The sequence below is a fragment of the Gopherus flavomarginatus genome, chromosome 6 (assembly GCF_025201925.1).
Source record: "Gopherus flavomarginatus isolate rGopFla2 chromosome 6, rGopFla2.mat.asm, whole genome shotgun sequence".
NCBI classification, from domain to species: Eukaryota; Metazoa; Chordata; order Testudines; family Testudinidae; genus Gopherus; species Gopherus flavomarginatus.
The window spans coordinates 108,098,455-108,117,231 of NC_066622.1; the positions used below are offsets into that span (position 1 = coordinate 108,098,455).

General features: G+C 43.7%; 1 long non-coding RNA gene across 1 annotated transcript; it reads right to left on the reverse strand.

Moving 5' to 3' along the window:
* Positions 1-3,848: 3,848 nt before the first annotated feature.
* Positions 3,849-6,152, reverse strand: LOC127054105 (uncharacterized). Its single transcript, XR_007775182.1, has 2 exons — positions 5,771-6,152; positions 3,849-4,452 (listed from the first exon to the last, which is right to left on the reverse strand). It is a non-coding gene; the product is annotated as an uncharacterized LOC127054105 (long non-coding RNA).
* Positions 6,153-18,777: the final 12,625 nt, after the last annotated feature.

Sequence of the window (18,777 nt, forward strand, 5' to 3'; positions counted from 1 at the left end):
TTGCTCAGTTATTGTCCAGGAGTTTGGATCAGCTCATAAAGCTGAAAGATGAAAGGCCAACTCTCCCTTCCCACCCACCCACCCCCGTTCCCGCCCACCCCAAAGTTACTCAGTCCTATGGTATAAGGCAGTTCTGAACTTTAAACTAGTTACTTGGGTTTAGCTAAGAAAATTATCGTCAGTTAAAAGGACAGATTAAGGTGATTGATGGTATAGTGATTAAAGAAGGTTTATAAAAGAAAAATTTAATGAGGTAAAATTAAAAATGGCTTGTGGTATCTCTTGTGCAGGACACAGTGTGATATTGTCTTATAGTCCTGCTTGATTTTAGCACTGGAATGGAAAGGACTTTGATTTGCATTCTGGTCATGATAGAAACATGTTAACTTTATCATTTGATATCTGATCAATAGTTCCAATGTTTGCTCATGCGCTAAATGAAGTTACTTCTTCAGCATCACTCATCTTAAATTACACAATCTGCAAAACACAGAGTGAAAGATGCAGAACATTCTGTTCTCACAATAGTCTTCCTTGTAGCATAGGGGATATGGTAGGTAGGGTCTTTACTCTGTCAGATGACAGAGTTTGGTTATAAAAAGCAATAACCATGTTCATCTTTGAAATTCTTTGTCTGTTGCAATGCCACTACTTCTCTCACCTACGTGAAGGCAGATGCCAGTGCAATTCCAAATTTTGAAGGGTAAATTGCCATGTATCTCCTCAACTGGAGAGAGAAACTATGTTTATAGAAAATGTCCAGATGTTTCCGAGTGCCAGAGACTTACCTTAGAGTAGAGAGAACAGCTGGGAATCAGAAGAAGGTTTTATGGAAAGGGAAGAGTGCTGCAGAAGGTATTTTCTATCGTATTTTGCTTTAAAAACAACACTAGGTTTGGGCCTAGTGACATGACAATTTCTGATGTACATTGTACCAATTGGAATGAAGGGGTGTGGGGTTTTTTAGCACATTTAATGCTTGTGAAATATATTAGCAACAACAATACAGGTTTCGCTCTTTCTTTCTCCCCAAAATGCTTCAGATCTGACCAGGAATTGACTGTCTACAGGGAAGCTGGTAGTTCATTTTCTGTCCAATTTAGTTTCTGAGACTGATAGTTGAGGAGAGTTGTTTTATGGTGTCACCTATTTACTGAGGACTCAACTGAGACCAGTAACTTGTTTTCCATAGGCCACTGAAAACCCATCAAATGGTAACAACCTTCAGCCACTGCTCAGCTGGGCTGGATATGAAACAGGGGACCAGTGAATGAAAGAGGCCATGTGCCAGACTCTTAAGTAAAATAAGTCTCCCTCTTTATCTTCTCTGCACCTTCTGGGAATAAGTGGAGAGCCACACTGCAATGACATTCTGGTTACAGAATGTGCATATAGAGAATCATGCATGAAAAGCAGCCTATCAGTTCATTACAAGCAAGTTTAAAGACATTCTATTAATATAGTTGGGTTTATTTTAAAGAATCAGTAATATTCAACCCCTCCCTATGAAAAGCTTAGCACACCTTCTATACTGGTGGTTAGAAAGAGTAAACCTTTAACCTATCTGATGGAGATACTTGGGGAACTCAAAATATCAGAGTCTTAATTAAGTTCAGTGGATACATATGACCCACACATTAGTGGGGGCAGTGGGACAAGGTGAGCTAAATAATAGACTTTTGAGTCTGTTAGGAGTTTAGAACATAAGAACTGTCATACTAGGTCAGAACAAAGATCCATCTAGCACAGTATCCTGTCTTCTGACAGTGGTCAATGCCAGGTGCCCCAGAGGGAATGAATAGAACAGGAAATCATCAAGTGATCCATCCCCTGTCGCCTATTTGGAGCTTCTGGCAAACAGAAGCTAGGGACACTATCTATCTTGGCTAATAGCCTTTGATGGACCTATCCTCCAAGAACTTATCTAGTTCTTTTCTGAACCCTGTTACCATCTAAGAATTCATATAGACTCCTATATGTAACCCCATAAGGTGAAAGTATGTATTTACAATTACTTTGTAGGTGAGAAAGGCTTGGTTAAGTGCTTACTGGGTCGTCCTTTAGCTGATTTCTTGGAGCTTCTGCCTCTTGGCTACGCAACCTCAGTTCAAATCCAGATTTAGATCATGAGCATGTCAGAAACAGTCCAGTGATAGGAAGGAAGACTACATTAATCAAGTAAGTGCACTCAGGGTATGGCTACACTTACAGTTTTACAGCGCTGGTAGTTACAGCTGTGTTCGTACAGCTGTGTAGGGCCAGCGCTGCAGTGTGGCCACACTGACAGCTACCAGCGCTGCAGTGTGGCCACATTTACAGCACTTGCAGCGCTGTTGGGAGTGGTGCATTGTGGGCAGCTATTCCACAGAGCACTTCGTCCCATTTTGGCGCTGTGGCTTGTGGGAAGGGGAAGGAAGTGTGCGGGTCTTTCCGCTTCCTGTTCCAATGCCCCGTGGTGCTTTGCTACACATTCCGAGAAGTTTGGCGGCATTGTGAGTCTGCAGCGCGATTTCTGAGATTTCTGTTACAAATGGAGCCTGAGCTGCTGAGGACCTTGCTGATGAATGTTGCCAGCACATCACGCATGGCAGTGGAGCTATTCCTTCAGCTGCAAAGTGACAGTGAGGAGTCAGACGATGATATTGAAACGCCTGACGCTCAAGACACTCAATTGCTTGTGGCAGTAACAGACGTGCTCAGCACCGTGGAACGGCACCTTTGGGCTCAGGAAACCAGCACGGAGTGATGGGATCACATCGTCCTGCAAGCCTGGGATGACGAGCAGTGGCTGCAGAACTTTCGGATGAGAAAAGCCACTTTCATGGCACTATGTGCTGAGCTCGCCCCTACCCTGCGGCGCAGGGACATGAGATTGAGAGCTGCCCTGCCAGTGGAGAAGCGGGTGGCTATTGCAATCTGGAAGCTGGCAACTCCAGACAGCTACCGGTCGGTGGCGAACCAGTTTGGAGTGGGAAAGTCTACCGTTGGAATGGTACTGATGCAAGTTTGCACAGCCATTAATCGCACCCTGCTAAGAAGAACTGTGACTCTGGGGAACGTGCAGGACATTGTGGATGGCTTTGCAGAAATGGGTTTCCCTAACTGTGGAGGGGCAATAGATGGGACGCATATTCCTATTCTGTCACCACCCCACCTGGCATTCGAGTATGTTAATCGCAAGGGGTATTTCTCCGTGGTTCTGCAAGCGCTTGTGGATCACCGTGGGCGTTTCACTGACATTTACTCAGGATGGCCTGGAAAGGTGCACGATGCACGCATCTTTTGGAACAGTTCCCTGTTCTGGAGGCTGAGGGCCGGGACTTTTTCCCAGACCGCAAGATCACAGTAGGGGATGTCGAAATGCCCACTGTGATCCTTGGAGACCCCGTTTACCCCTTAATGCCATGGCTCATGAAACCGTATACAGGGAAGCTTGACAGGAGCAAGGACCGGTTCAACTACAGGCTGAGCCGGTGCAGAATGACTGTGGAGTGTGCTTTTGGCCATTTGAAAGCCCCCTGGAGGTGTCTTTATGGGAAGCTAGATTTGGGGGAAAGCAGCATCTTCGCTGTTATATCCACGTGCTGTACCCTCCATAATATTTGTGAAGGGAAGGGTGAAAGTTTCAGTGAGGAATGGACCTCCGAGCTTCGACGCCTAGAGGATGAATTTGCACAGCCAGAGAGCAGGGCTACTAGGGAGGCCCAGGAAAGGGCTTCAAGGATTAGGGATGCTTTAAGGGAGCAATTTGATGCTGAGAGCCAACAGTAATGTTTGGTGCCTTTGCTGTGCTTTGTTCTACCTTGGGGTACAATATTTACCACTTCCTGCAATAATAAAACGTATGGTAAAAGCCATAAAATCCTTTATTCAAAGTACAGTACATAAAAGGCCAGGGGGGTTAGGGTGGTGGACTGTACATTCAGAGGTTTGAATATGTCCTGTTTTGATTACTGTTCAATGTCTGCTGCACTTCAGGATTACTATGCTGCAGGGTAATGGGGGTGGAGTGCACAGAGTAAGAATTATAGTTATCAGGGCTGGTAGGTGATCGTACAGGTGTTGGGGGCAGCTGGGGGTAATAAGAAACAGGCTGCTGGAGAAGGGTGTTTTGTGAAAATACTGGGGAACAAGAAAGAGAGCTTTGGGAGGGCTGTGGGTTACCACGGTACATATCTGCCTGCATGGCTACGAGAGACTCGAAAGACTCAGTTTGGCGAGCCAGGAGGCTCATCATCTGCTTTGAGGTTTTTTTGATAGCCAATTCCTTTCTCCTGCTTTCTGTTTGCCTCCACTCATACATTTTCTCTCTCCATTCCTGCATCTTCCTACTTTCTCTGTTGTAGTGAATCATAACTGCTTTGATCAATTCTTCTTTTGATTTTCGGGGATTTTTTCTCAAGTTCTGCAACCGACGTGAGGCCGGTGATCCGGCTGCATTAGTCAAGGTCACTAAAAAAAACAGATAGAAACATGTAATACACAGAGGCTACATTGTTTATTATCACACAGTGAAGGAGTTTTTAGACTTTTTGTAGCATCCTTCCCACATACCTCACATAACACAGAGAGGCCAGGGAAGCGAAGGCATGGCAAGCAATGGGGTGAGTGTTTCTGCCCCGAGTGCACCTGGGAGGGGGAATTGACCAATGGGTCACTGGGGTTTATCTGCACTGGGTACAGGAGGTAGCTGGTGTCCTGCACAGGGGACAGTAATGAACAGGAAGGTGGCGAGCTGCTGGCGGGGGGGGGGGCGGTCCGCGTAACTACCGGCCTGCTGGTGGGAGGGCGGGGAAACGCACAGCTGTGCTGGCTGCCTGCTGGGAAGGGTGGGGGAAGACCGGAGCGCATCGCGGGGCTGTTTACGTGCTGGGAACGGGGGGGGGGGGGAAAGACCGGAGCGCACCGCGGGGCTGGCTGCCTGCTGGGAAGGGGGTGGGAAGACCGGAGCGCACCGCGGGGCTGGATGCCTGCTGGGAAGGGGGGGGAAGACCAGAGCGCACCGCGGGTCTGGCTGCCTGCTGGGAAGGGGGGGGGGGAAGACCGGAGCGCACCGCGGGGCTGGCTGCCTGCTGGGAAGGGGGTGGGGAGACCGGAGCACACCGCGGGGCTGGATGCCTGCTGTGGGGGGGGGAAGACCAGAGCGCACCGCGGGGCTGGATGCCTGCTGTGGGGGGGGGAAGACCAGAGCGCACCGCGGGGCTGGTTGCCTGCTGGGAAGGGGGGGGGAAGACCGGAGCGCACCGCAGGGCTGGATGCCTGCTGGGAAAGGGGGGGAAGACCGGAGCACACCACGGGGCTGGCTGCCTGCTGGGAAGGGGGTGTGGAGACTGGAACGCACCGCGGGGCTGGGGGGGGAACGCAAACCTGGCGCCCTGCACTCAAGTATCCCTAAATTCTCAACAGGGTTTCCTACTGCCAGATATATCACTGCTGCGTGTTACCTGGGAAGAGAGGGAGGGTCTTCTACAGCAATGTGGATTCCGCCCTGGCCCCTATGCAGCTTGCCTGTGTGCAGCCATGGCCCCCCCACCCCTCGCTGCACAGTGGATCGGACGAGTTAGCCTGACCGGGACAAGGACCACGGTGGCTCTCCCGATAAACTTGAGAAAGCACATTGCGCACGCTCTGGCTGCAACTTTTCAAGAGATTACCGAGGCAGATTACAGAGACGTGATAGAGCAAATCAATGGGCTATTCCACGTTTAGGCATGCATGCAGGCAGCCATAACCCAAACCCTCCTCTCCCAAAACATAAAAATCTGCTTACCCCGAGCACGCTCCTCAGTTTCTTCCTCACCAGCAACTTCCAGCTGCTGCGACTAGCTAGCCTCCTCCTGGCTTGAGAAGAACTCCTGGCTGCATGCCTCCTGGGACTCCGGGGTGTCTCCCTCCATGCCAGTAGCCTCACTGTCGGCTTCCTCTACACCCTCCCCCACTTCTCCCTGATCTGAACTCTCCATCGTGGTCCTCGGATTGGCAGTGGGGTCACACCCAAGTATGGCATCCAGCTCCTTGTAAAAACGGCAGGTTGTGGGGGCAGCTCCTGAGTGGCAAATTCCCTCATGGGCTTTGCAGTAAGCACTCCTCAGCTCTTTTATTTTGACCCTGCACTGCAACGCGTCCCGTTCATGGCCCCTTCTCAGCAAGGACTGTGATATCTGCTCATAGGTATCATAATTTCTCCTTCTGGAGCACAGCTGTGCTTGCACAGCTTCCTCACCCCAAACACTGATGAGGTCCTGCAGCTCGGAATTGTTCCATGCTGGGGCTCGTTTGAGGCATGGAGGCATGGTCGCTGTTTGATTGAATGATTGATTGCACTCCACACCTGGCTGAGCAAACAGGAAAGGGGATTTTTAAAATTCCAGGGGCATTTAAAGGAGGGGTCAGCTGAGCCCAGGGCAGTGGAGTGTGCATGATTACCAGAGAGGCTTCTAAGGTATGCTGGGATACCTCCTTATACCCGGAGGTCAATAAAAGCGCTGGTGGGCGTCCACACTTGCTGACCGGCGCTGGAATCCCTACACCCGAGGCTCGACTGGGTGTACAGCCAGCGCTGCAACCAGGGAGTTGCAGCGCTGGCCGTGCTTTGCAAGTGTGGCCACATCCTAAGTTGCAGCGCTGTAACCCCCTCACCAGCGCTGCAACTCTCTAATGTAGCCAAGCCCCCACTGTGTATGGCTACTGACTACTAGCACATCTGCTAAAGGGCCCAGCATTTGACAGCATAGAAGCAGCTCTCAACCAGCTTTCCTTTGGAAAAAAATATTTCTCCAGGATTTGCATTGAGTCTTTAACCACTCAAAAAAAGAATTAGTGACCCAAGTCACTGAACCATGCTTCTTCCTGAATGACCAACAAGTACACAACAGACTCAAACAAAAACCCCACCTGTTAGATCCCCTGGTTACGGGACTGAGTGTCACCTGTTCCCACTTACTGGTTCAAGAGCACAGCTGTTTCTCCTCAACTCAGACAAACTGAGAATGGAGGAAAGCAGCTGCAACTGCCTGGCTGGTGGTCTGAGCCCTATTTCCAGCTGCGTTGGTTGCAGGGGCAGGATGTTTCTAGCTCAAGAGGCCAGAACCTCTTCCTTAACCCCGGTGCACTTTATCAAGATGGCATTCATGAAATGGCTGGACAAAATGCTTTTCTTTAACTATATAAAAGAATCAACATTTTGTTATAATCAAAGTGGGGGCCTTTACTCCTTAATAAAAATTTCACTCCCATATATTTGCTCTCTCTACTGGTCAACTGTGAGCTTAGATGGCCAATACAGTATATCATTCTGAGTGTGTTACCATGGTAAGATTCCAGAGTGGAACAGCATCTACTTGTCCAATGTAAGTAATGCAGTCCTAAGAGCATTTATCTATCAGCATGTACATTTACATAGTATCAGTAAACATTCTTACTAAACAACTAGCTTACTATGATCAGAATTTTCAGATATGTGCCTAGAATTAGGCAAAAAGAACTCTACTTCTATGGAACCCTACTTCTATGGGTTCCAGAATTACAAGGCAGGCCCTCAATAGCATTCTTATATTTTGGTCACCTGTGTACCATGTGTCATGTAAATATTTTTCATCTGCTAAAACAATGTGTAGGTTACCCCCAAAAGAGCCCCCAACTGCAGCCAAACACTGAGTCCCAGACCCTGAAAGGTATTTAGACTCCTAACTTCCACTGAAATCATTGGCAGTTAGGATCCTAAATACCTTTAAGAGCAGGGCCCCAGGGTGGGACTATCCATGTGTATGAAGCTAAGCAGGAGCAGACAGGTTTGCAGGATGAGAGCCTGAGTTAAGATTTCTGAATTTTATAAAGAGACTGCAGTGTGAGCCAAATCTCTCTCTGTTACAGGGATATACATTCAGAGCCCCTCCAAAAAGTCACCTACTCTGGATTTGCACCACTGTAAGAAAGAGCAGATTCTGGCCTTTCACTTTTCCCAAGTACGATGGTTTACACAGCTAAAGCCTGTGAGGTTATATTTACTGGTGTGCTCTCACTGATTCATGCTACTGCAGCCTAAGCCACACTGTTTCACCAAAGCAGCTAGAATGCACCAGTGAATCTAGTTCACTGTTTGTTGCTGTAAAACTTTTGCTTAAAAAACCCATTGGGATAAGAAACAAATATTTACTTTCCTGCCAGATGTGAGGCTGCACATCTCTTGGAACAAGGGTAACTGACCCTAGCAACAGGGCTAGCTCCAGGCACCAGCCCAGCAAGCAGGTGCTTGGGGCGGCCAACAGAGAGGGGTGGCACGTCCGGCTGTTTGGCAGCAATTCAGCAGCGTGTCCCTCACTCCCTGTCGGAGGGAAGGACCAGCTGCCAAATTGCCGCTGAAGACTGAAACGGCGGCGGTAGAGCTGATCACAATTGCAGCTTTTTCTTTTTTTTTTTTTGCTGCTTGAGGCAGCAAAAGCCCTGGAGCCAGCCCTGCCTAGCAGTCAGCTACTGCTTTCATGGTGGCAGGAAGTAAGGTTAAGTAAGAAACCTTCAGGAAGTGCACACCTGCCTTCTCTACCAAGCTAGCCTTATTAGTGTTAAATCTAATAGAGGATACTGCCAAGGAAATACTCTTAAACACAGGGAATGGATATTAGAAAGTAGATTTTGTTTTCAAAAAGAATGCTGCAGTAGTGAGGCCGGATATAATAAGCTGTGACACTAAGTGACAGGCCAGGATGACTAGTGCTGTTCTTTGTACCCAGTGAAGCCCACCACTGCAGGCCTCCCTGATTTTGTGGAACAATGGATATAAAGCTATGTTTTGCCCAATTCTACTCAACCACTCATACCAAGGTCCCTGTGTCCCAGCTGGATGCTAACAGACACACAGCTGGAATGTGTCTGGCTCACCTGGGGTTTAATATTGATAAAATAGGTATTAGAATGACAAGAAAGTGTTTAAACTCTGATGAATGCCTATAAATTGCTGCATGCATTACTATTACTTGCAATATCTCTTTCTTGTTGTACTGTAATATTTAAATGGTTGTATTGTAAGCCTCTGTGGCTGTATGGATGAATGTAGGAGAAGGATGTTAATTTATGAGAAGAGCTGTTTTTCTACGGAAATTGTTACTCATCCCAAAAAAGGAGACCCATCCCTACCAGACAGGCTATGGTTAGATCTTACAGCTGGAAACTCCTTACACTTGGCTTGAGAAACAGTCAACAAAAGGTTTACACTGAGAGCCTTATTGTTGTTCTGCTCTCCTCCTCATGAAGATGAGTCATGCAAGTAGACTTCTCCCATCAGTGGAGTATGCAGCTCGGAGCACATGGCAGGACAGGGTTAAAAACCCCAAATCAAAGGAATTTTGGGTCTCCATGCTCCTTGGATTCTGGAGGGAGGAAATGGTATTTCTAGGCATAAGCAAGAGATCTCCAGCTGCTTAGCCTGAGTTAGCCCTAAAGGACAAATAGAGCTGCTGATTATAGAAGCCTATATTACCTTTTGAAACCTAGGACCATAAATCATTCTTGTGCATATGTTTGCTTGCATTAACCTTGTAAATAATTCTCCAGTTTCCTTTTCCTAGTCAATAAATCTTCATACACTTTTCTATAGGATTGGCTACAGGCATTGTCTTTGATGTGAGCCTAAAGCACAACTGACCTGGGGTAAGTGGGATTAGAAGTAACCTGAATATTGCTGTGATTCTTGATGTAAGGGGCCATCTATCACAGAGATATGCTCACCTGGCTGGCAAGACAGACCAGAGTACCCAAGGCGACCATCTGAGGCTCTGTGTTAAAGCTGTTAATGTGCCAGAGGAGTTTGCACTTAATGCAGATAGTTGGCGAAATCTAAGTTTAAAATACACAGCCAGTTTGGGTTGTGCCGTGGGTTTTAACAGTCTGCCCTGAGGTTGGTACTCACACTTTTGCTTTGCTGTTAGGAGCATCACTGCTATGTCCTGTCCCAATTCTTCTCAACCAGAGCTTGTCTTCTTGGGCCTTTCCATGGGTCCCCACTGTCACGACTGCCCATTCAAAATAAACCTACTCAGAGAATGATGGCACAAAGTGTAACCCATATAAGAGGTAGATATTCTAGTAGTAAAAATATTACCAATGTCATTCAAGGCACAATAAACTGAGAAGCCAGTCATGGTGAAAATTGTCCATTACCCTGCATATACCGGGAGTATATACTCCTGCTAAAGGCCAGTCAGGTTTGTGTGGCTCACTTTTTATCAAGATAAATTTGGAAAACTTTACAGAGTGTAGATTTCCTCTAATCTATCTTGCAGCTCAAAGGATGAAGCTGGCCAGGGCCAGGGCCAGCTCTAGCCATTTCGCTGCCCCATGCTCCACCGGAGCCGTGGGACCAGTGGACCCTCCGCAGGCATGCCTGCGGGAGCTCCACCGGAGCTGCCTGTTGCCCTCCCTGCAACCAGCAGAGCGCCCCCTGCGGCATGCCGCCACAAGCAAGCACTTGGCGCGCTGGGGCCTGGAGCCGGCCCTGGCCAGAGCAGCAGGGAAGAGCACATTTATTTCTTCATAGTGGGTGATCACCCAACTTTATACAACCCCTCCCCAAACTGGCTGCTAGCTAATTCAGCACCATGTGCAAGCTGAGGAATCTGTTTGCCAGACACGATTGTTTGTATGTTTATCACTGCTGATCCCATCCACAGACTGCAGCACCATAGCAATTAATTGATGCAGGGTAAGCTAAGAAGAAGCAACTTGAGAGAGAGAGAGAGATCCTTTTTCTCCTTCCAAGTACACTCTCTTTATTATGTTTTCTCCTAATGTTTTGATGACTTGCTTTTTCCCTTCATGCTATGGTAATGGTGCTGAATGCTGATGAGAGAAAAACAGGTGGAATCCATGGCAGTTATTATTTTGGTACCAAACCCTGTATTTTTCAGGGATCAGCCGGGTATTTTGGAGGTACTGGTGGGAACACCATGTCAGCTCTTTAATACCTGCTCCCCTCAATCAAGAATAGGGTCATTTATTTGCATATTGTCAATAAGGGGAAATACTCCTCTTGCTTACACAGCTGTATTTTTTTTCTTTTAGGTATTTCATCCTTTTTAAGGCTTATGTTAATGTTAGGTTTTTATAACATCTTAACTGTAGCTTTACTCTTTTTATCTTTCCAATTTCAATTAACTGTTCTAAGTAACTGACAACATGGAATATAAAACATTCCTGCAACAATGTAAGACTAACAGCAATTACGTTGATTTACTCTGGACCATGTTAAGTTCAGGGAGTGGGATAAAGAGACAAGAGTTTAAAACTTCTTTCACACTGATGTAATAAATTTAGTACATTGCTTTAAAGTTAGGGCAAAATAGCTGGTAACTGAAAGTAAAGAAAAAAGTTGTTTTGTTTTCCACTGTGATGGAAAACAATAGATTATGGGAAAGTTCTTCAGAAGGTGATCAGAGGAAAAGTTCACCAGCATCTATCATGAACTGTGTCTCTGTGGCCTGCTGGGATAGGAGGGAGGGACATAAAGGTGTCAGCAGTAGAGCTGATACAGTAAATCACAGTAGCGCTAGTTAAGTGTAATGGCAACCTAGTGTAACTGCCGTCAGAGTTCTGTTTCTTTTTGGGGGTTGTACTCAGGACATGTCCCCTCTTTGTGACCTCAATCCTGGGGAAGAATGTTGTGCATTGGTCTTTCCTTTTTCGTTGGCAAGGACTAATCTCTTAGCAGGTTAATAAAAGGTGAAAAGAGCAATGGCCCTAGGGATCACCAAAATAAATTGATGGTACCTCATAATCTGCATTTTACTTTGCAAAGATTTTCATGTCTCCCCATCTGCATGCTCTGATTTTTCTTTTGCCCTCTAAATGTATTGATAATAAGCACATGCCAGCCACTGCTAAAAAAAGAAACATATACAACACTAAGCAAAACAATAGGACAACAAAATAAAACATGATCTTATAATGTAATTTTTTTAGGAGACTGTAGTTTCATGCTGTAAAAAATACATTTCCCTGTATTTCTACATGGTTGAAGTTTGAAATCTTTTCAAAAATAGGTATCTAATAAGTTAATTTGAATGACCAATACCATCCCAGCTCCAACCATAGTAAAGGTTCCCATAAAAATATCACAAATCTGATCCATTTAATTTCACACAATGAGCAAAAAGGTCATGAGATGCTATTAATTTAAACTATTTGGTGATAGATTAATGAACTTTTTCCTTTAACTACTAGATTTATAAAGCATGGACTATCTTGTCTACTGTGCTAGAAGCAGCATCATTATCATCAATAATGTACATTTAATCTGATGACATTGTGTAGTGAGAGAACTACAATCTGTACATTACATGGCCAGTTCTGGCAAATGCCTGGAACCTGGGGTAACATACAGGACTAAAACATCTAAATTCTAACTGGCATCATCTCTAAGCACATACATGCTTCTCCCCACTTTCCTCCCAACTCCTTGAAATCTTTTCTTACGAGAAGTAGGAATAATCCACAGAAGGGAGCAAGTAGGCTACAAAGTAGCTATTGCCAGATCAGGTATGTATGCCCATTATTATGTGGAGGGTGGGCCCTGCCTGCTATGCCCCTTATAAAATCATGGATATATTATTTTTACAAAAGAGAGAAAAACTTTAATATTAATATCTCCAGCCCATTGTAGAATCTAGCCTGTAATGCATTAAACCATCTCCATTCTTTCCGATAGAATGCAGTTCAGTTGTTAAGCCACAGTGTGCACTATATAAATACAAACATTATTATGAAAAACATACCTTATCCTTCTGCTTTCTGTCACCCAATTGGGTCAGGAAACCAAGTAAACGTGGGAAATGATTTAAAACCGATGAAACCACAAGTCCACAAAAGGATTTTTGCCTGCTGATAATTTATGGATAATAAGAAATACAGTGTACTTCTGAGACACGTATCTATTAGAACACATCAAAATAGACTATAACTCTCTTTGCAGTATAGAAGAGATAGCTTGGTACTAACAAAAATTCTGCTGATTGTGATTTTCTGTGCAGACTGCTTTTTGGGTATTGGTCCTGCTTTGAGCAGGGGATTGGACTAGATGATCTCTTTGAGGTCCCTTCCAACCCTAATAATAATGCATGAAATCAGGCCAGAGCAAGCTTCAGAATCAGAGAGCACAAAGGTGTGTTAAAACTATCTTTGCACATATACACATCCTTCCCCATGCTAAAGAGCATGAAGCTTTCCTAGGCCATAGTTAAGAATCTGGGCTCAGGAATCGATACTGATCTTGCTATCCATCAGCTTCCATTGATCTTGACATTGTTGACTTGCCTGCTACCCTAATGGGTGCAAAGGGGGCTGCCCTTAGGTGGCTTTGTTGTTCTCTCTCAAGGGACCCTCAGTTTTGGAATTTTATTCCCCCTTTGATCCAAAAAAGCTCCAAAATATTTGACCCTCGGGGGATGCTGTAAAGCCCACCTCTTTAGCAAAAGTCTGTGGTGGGAGGAGTGCAATAAGGGACGGTATTTGTGGGTCAGATGGGATAGCACATTGTCTAGACTTGCGTTCAGCTTTGGTTAGTTGTTTTCTAATGCTGGGGCAAGAGGAAGCTGCTGGTGTTATCTTTTATGTCCTTGTAATTTTAAGTGCATCAAAGGTGGTTAGAGCACGAGAGACACTTTCATTTTTAAATTGGTTATAAATTAACATAACTAAATAAAATCAGATAATCCCTTGGGCCTATAAGGTACACATTGGTTTAAGGTACTAAAATTGCACAAAAAGACACAAGCAGATCAATAATGCGGATACTCATAAGAGGATACTAATAAAAGGAGCTTACAATACCCCTTATTAATTGAATATACTTAATATATTAGCTGCTCATACTGCAACTAAAAGGACAGTTGTAAAATTCCATTAAAACTGTAGGTTTTTCGTAACGCTGAAATATTTGTAACTCTGAACAAAACGTTATGGTTGTTCTTTCAAATGTTTACAACTGAACATTGACTTAATACAGTTTTGAAACTTCACTGTGCAGAAGAAAAATGCTGCTTTTAACCATCTTAATTTAAATGAAACAAGCACAGAAACAGTTTCCTTAGTTTGACAAATTTTTTTTTAAACTTCCCAGCCCCACCCCCATCCTTTTTTTTAAGTAGTTTACGTTTAACATAATACTGGATTCGATTGTGGAGTTTTGTTTTATTTTTTTGTCTCTGCTGCTGCCTGATTCTGTACTTCCAGTTCCAAATGAGGTGTGTGGTTGGCCGGTCAGTTTGTAACTCTGCTGTTCATAACTTTGAGGTTTTATTGTACTGTGTAGGGTGACCACACTGTCCGTTTTGGCCAGGACACCCCCTTTTTTAAGCCTTGTTCCAGACATCCTGACTTTTTTGGCAAAAGTGGATATTTGCCCCCTTGATCAGTTGGCAAGAGCAAAGGGGAGAAATGCCCACTTTAGTAAAAGAGTGGGATGTGGAGGAACATGTGGGGGGAGCAGCGCTGCCAGCCCTATGCACTGGGGGGACGCTGGGCTCCAGTGGGGGGCAAACAGGACTTGGGCAAGCAGCAATGCCAGCTCCAGCCTTTGAGAAATATGGTCACCCTACCTAGTATGTGCATCACTGCTTTCCCAAGCCATGCCTGTCCCCTGCATGGGGAGAGGGGCTCAGGAGAAAGGCTCAGGCCAGCCCTGCATGGTGCCCCTTTTTTCCCTTTGGGAAATGTGGTCACCCTAGTACCGTGTCATCCTACAAAAGTGTCCACCAGATTTTATATATTTTAATCTGAAACTCATTAAAAACTGTCTGTGCTGCTCTTATTCTTTGGTTGGAGACAGATTTGTGAAATATTTTATCTTTAACCCACCCACGAAGTTACATTCATTTACATAACTTAATGAAGGCTGCATTATTCATCAAACTTCTCATATAACATTTTTCATATGACATTATTAAACAAGCTAGGCAAGCCAGCATAATAATGAACCTTCTCTAAACTTGCTGCCAGTTATGTTCCCTTACTCCTAATCTATCACTCTAATGGTTGCAACTAATAAACTTCAAGAATCTTTGCCACTAATCTGTATATGTTTTGCAGTGCATTCTGGATGTATAGCCTGACATAGAGAATTTACAATAGAGACCACCTGGCAAACAAAACTCTTTATATTAACAAATGCTATCCAAAGCTACCCACCCCATCTTTATTACGGGGGGGGGAGGGGGTCCTTTACATTAACACAGAGCCTTTTATCCTAACGTGTTTTGCAGCCAGGAATAACTGTAACCACTTCTAGGGTGGAACACTATCTTTTAAACAGTGCACACCACAATACACCAAAACCAATATTTGTGATCATCTTTTCATGTCTGAAACATTGCCAGAATATTCATGGATTAAAGTTGAGTTTGAACCTCTTTGACATTTCGTTCTTTTTTGTGCTTTCAAACTTTTTCCCTAACTTACATTTAGGGGCTGCACGTAAGCTAAACATAACACCATATTAGCCTCATCTGACAATGCTAATTAATATCAGGTGTGTATTAAGGCAAACATTTTCAAATCTGGTTCTCTGCAATTAGGCTCCTAAATCCATATTTAGGAAGTAAAAGTGGCCTGATTTTACAGAGGTATTGAGCACTGTAGTTCCCGTTGAAATCAATAGTAATTGCAAAGTCTCAGCACTTTTGAAAATCTGGTGTTATTTAGAAGCTGAAATACAGATTTAGGGGGCTAATTTAGGCATCCAGGTTTACAAATGTTGACCTAAATCCACTGTGATAGAATCCTCAAATGGTGTCCCTCCTGATGAATGGTGCCAATGAGTAAAATTTTCAAAAGTACAAAAATCTCGTTTTCACAAGTGACTTAGGTACTTGAGTACATTTTTTTTCTCTAAATTGCTACGTATTTTTTCCAGTACTTCTCATAAAACACTCCAAGTCATCAAAGGGAGTAATATAAAAAAAGTGCTGCAGATAGAAACTAACATGCAAAGCAGAACAACCTTCTATCAAAATGTGATCTCTCAAAGGCTAGAAAGAAATTCCTAGAAAAAGTCTAAACAAAGTACAGGATGTTGAAAGTAAAAAATTTTAAGTGTTCTGGGCTGTTCAGTTGTTTTATGTTTTTTAAAACAAATTAGAAAGTAAAATTTCTTTCTACTATTCAGCTGATAAAAATATTCTGACCCTTGTATAATTTCACGAAGACAAATGGAAATCAATAGGCTGAAATATTCTTTCCATCAATCAAACAATAACCCTATTTTCCCCAATTCAGTTTTCAGAATTAATTACATTAGGTTTGTGCAGTTGTTGCTTATTCATAGAGTCGTTACTTTCAAATTAAGCATTATCCATCTATATAAGCAGTGGTAGTGTAGCTGTGTTGGTCCTGCGATACTGAAGAGACAAGCTGGATGAGATAATACATCTTGTTTTGAACCAATTTCTGTTGATATTACCTCACCCACCTTGTCTTGCTAATTACCCATCTATGACCTTAAGTTAAAAAGGTTTCTGCATTTCAATCAGAAATCAGTTCAATATGTTCCTTAATGTCATATTTAATCAGGAATTAACCTTCATATAACATAACAGCATATTTCAAAAATATGACATTTGACATGCTGTGAAACTGAGTAAGTTTGACTTTAAATAGGTTAAAGACAGGTGCTTCTGGTAGTTCATGTTACATCTAGAAAAACAGCAAGCACAGCCTTCCATTGAAAGATCAGAGTGCAACATGTTTGATCATCTGCATTTTTAAAAGGTGTACACAGCGCAAAATGTTCAAAAATGACTAGTAAATGTAGGTGCCTAACTTGAGACTCTTTAAAAGGGTCTGATTTTTATAAAGGGCTGAGCACCTGCTCTCTGAATCAGGTCCCTTTAATGAATTAGGCATTCAAAAGCACTAACACTTTAGAAAATTTTGGATAAAAATTTCAAAAGTATCTTATGGTTTTGAAAATGGGATTTTGGCTTTTTTTTTTAAATTACCCTTCGGCCCTACTGTTTAGTTACAATGCTAAAATTGTTTGGGGCAGACCCTCAGCTAGTTTATATTGTCACAATTTACCTCAGCTGAGAATCTGTCCCAAGTTCTCTGGACAGATCCTGACGTAGTAAGACAGCGATGTCATTTTATCTCCAAACACAAATTGCTGCAGTATGGCCCAAACCTGGCCAACAGTGAGAGAGAAAGGAACGTTACTATGCTGCAAGTGCAATCTTGGACTTACACTAGGATATAGCCATGTATTCTCCAAACATAGCAACCATAAGCACTGAAATTGTTATAGATTAGAGCAGTCTGTATGGCTGACACTTCATTTAAGAGATTGGGAGCAAGTGCAGTTACTGCTTAAACCCCATGTAAGAATAATATCACAGTCTAGTTTTTAAAAAAAGACCTAATTTCCAAAATATTTAATCTCTTTTTCTATTTGCAGACTATTGTAATGTAAAGATTAGCAGGACTCTAATAGTGCTATTTAAAAACATAGGACTAGCCTTTGCATTACATAAGGTTGCAGATGATGTGTAAAGTGTTTGCAATCAAAGGGCTAAATCTCTTTTATGCCAAGGCCACTTTACATCACTCTGGCAGTGTGAAAGGCCTAAAGTAAGTATAAATTGTCAAGTGGTGTAAATAGCAATCAGACCCAGAGAGTTCACACAGTAACAGTGATCTTAAGATTGGGCAAACTACCTCTCAAAAGTCTTGGCAAAGAGTGATTTTTATATAAAGCAGAGCTTTGCAATGAGACAATATAGGCAATGTTTATGTCTAGAACAAAAATCACTTTTAATCTGTGATCTGGAAGAATTAAAAAAGCTATAACAACATGTTGATTGTGCTTAACATGTTGCCCTAGAAATCACTAATGCTAAAAATCAAAATACTAGATGGCAAAAGCTTTTATGCTGAATAGAAACATTCATGACTTTTAATTGCCATTATTTGATAAGTGGAACACTTGCAGGCATTGGCAATTTAGAATTTTCTCCACAACCCCCTGAAACCCTCCCCAAGATCAGGACTAAGAGAAAAGGATCACCCAGGAATTGTTCAATATAAAGAGTAACCCAAGTGCCAATGAAGTTTGCTTTATGTGTATGGTGCTAGCAGTGTATGTAGCACTAGTGTGACAGTTCACCTTTTCCAATATTGGTGCAGCCTGCTAAGCTTTTTTGGTCACATGTCAACCCTGCTTCTGTTCTAAAATTTAAAATTAAGTTAGCCAAGGTTGAGGGAGAGTCATGCCAAGCCCACTCTCTCTCCTCCCCCAACACTCTACTAGTACACGTGATAGGGCCTGATTCACTGCTAACTGAATTTGTATTTTGCTTTTTATTTTTTGTTCTAAGAAATGCCAGAATTGTTAACAGCAAACCCCATCCTTCCTGTAACAACACTTCATTACAGCATTTATAGTTGTAATCTAAACCATTGAGAGAGAGACACACCTACCAGGTAGCAAGCTTGTTTGCAGTAACCCTTGGTTAAGGGCACCTTCAGTCGAAAGATTTAGACAGATATAGTGTTGTCTATGACAATATTCAGTGGGCTGTTGGTGCAGGTTAAAAGGAGCTAAAGAGGTTTTATTCTTGACTTTTGTTCTGGTCTCTGCCTACACAGCTTCAGGAGGCTGAGCTTGGTTGTGGTTTAGACAATATCAGGGTCGGCTCTACAGTTTTCGCTGCCCCAAGCAGGGTGCCAAATTGCCACCACAAGCGGTGGGGGCAGTCTGTGCGCCCCTAGGGCGGCAAGCGTGTTTCCTCAGCTGCAGAA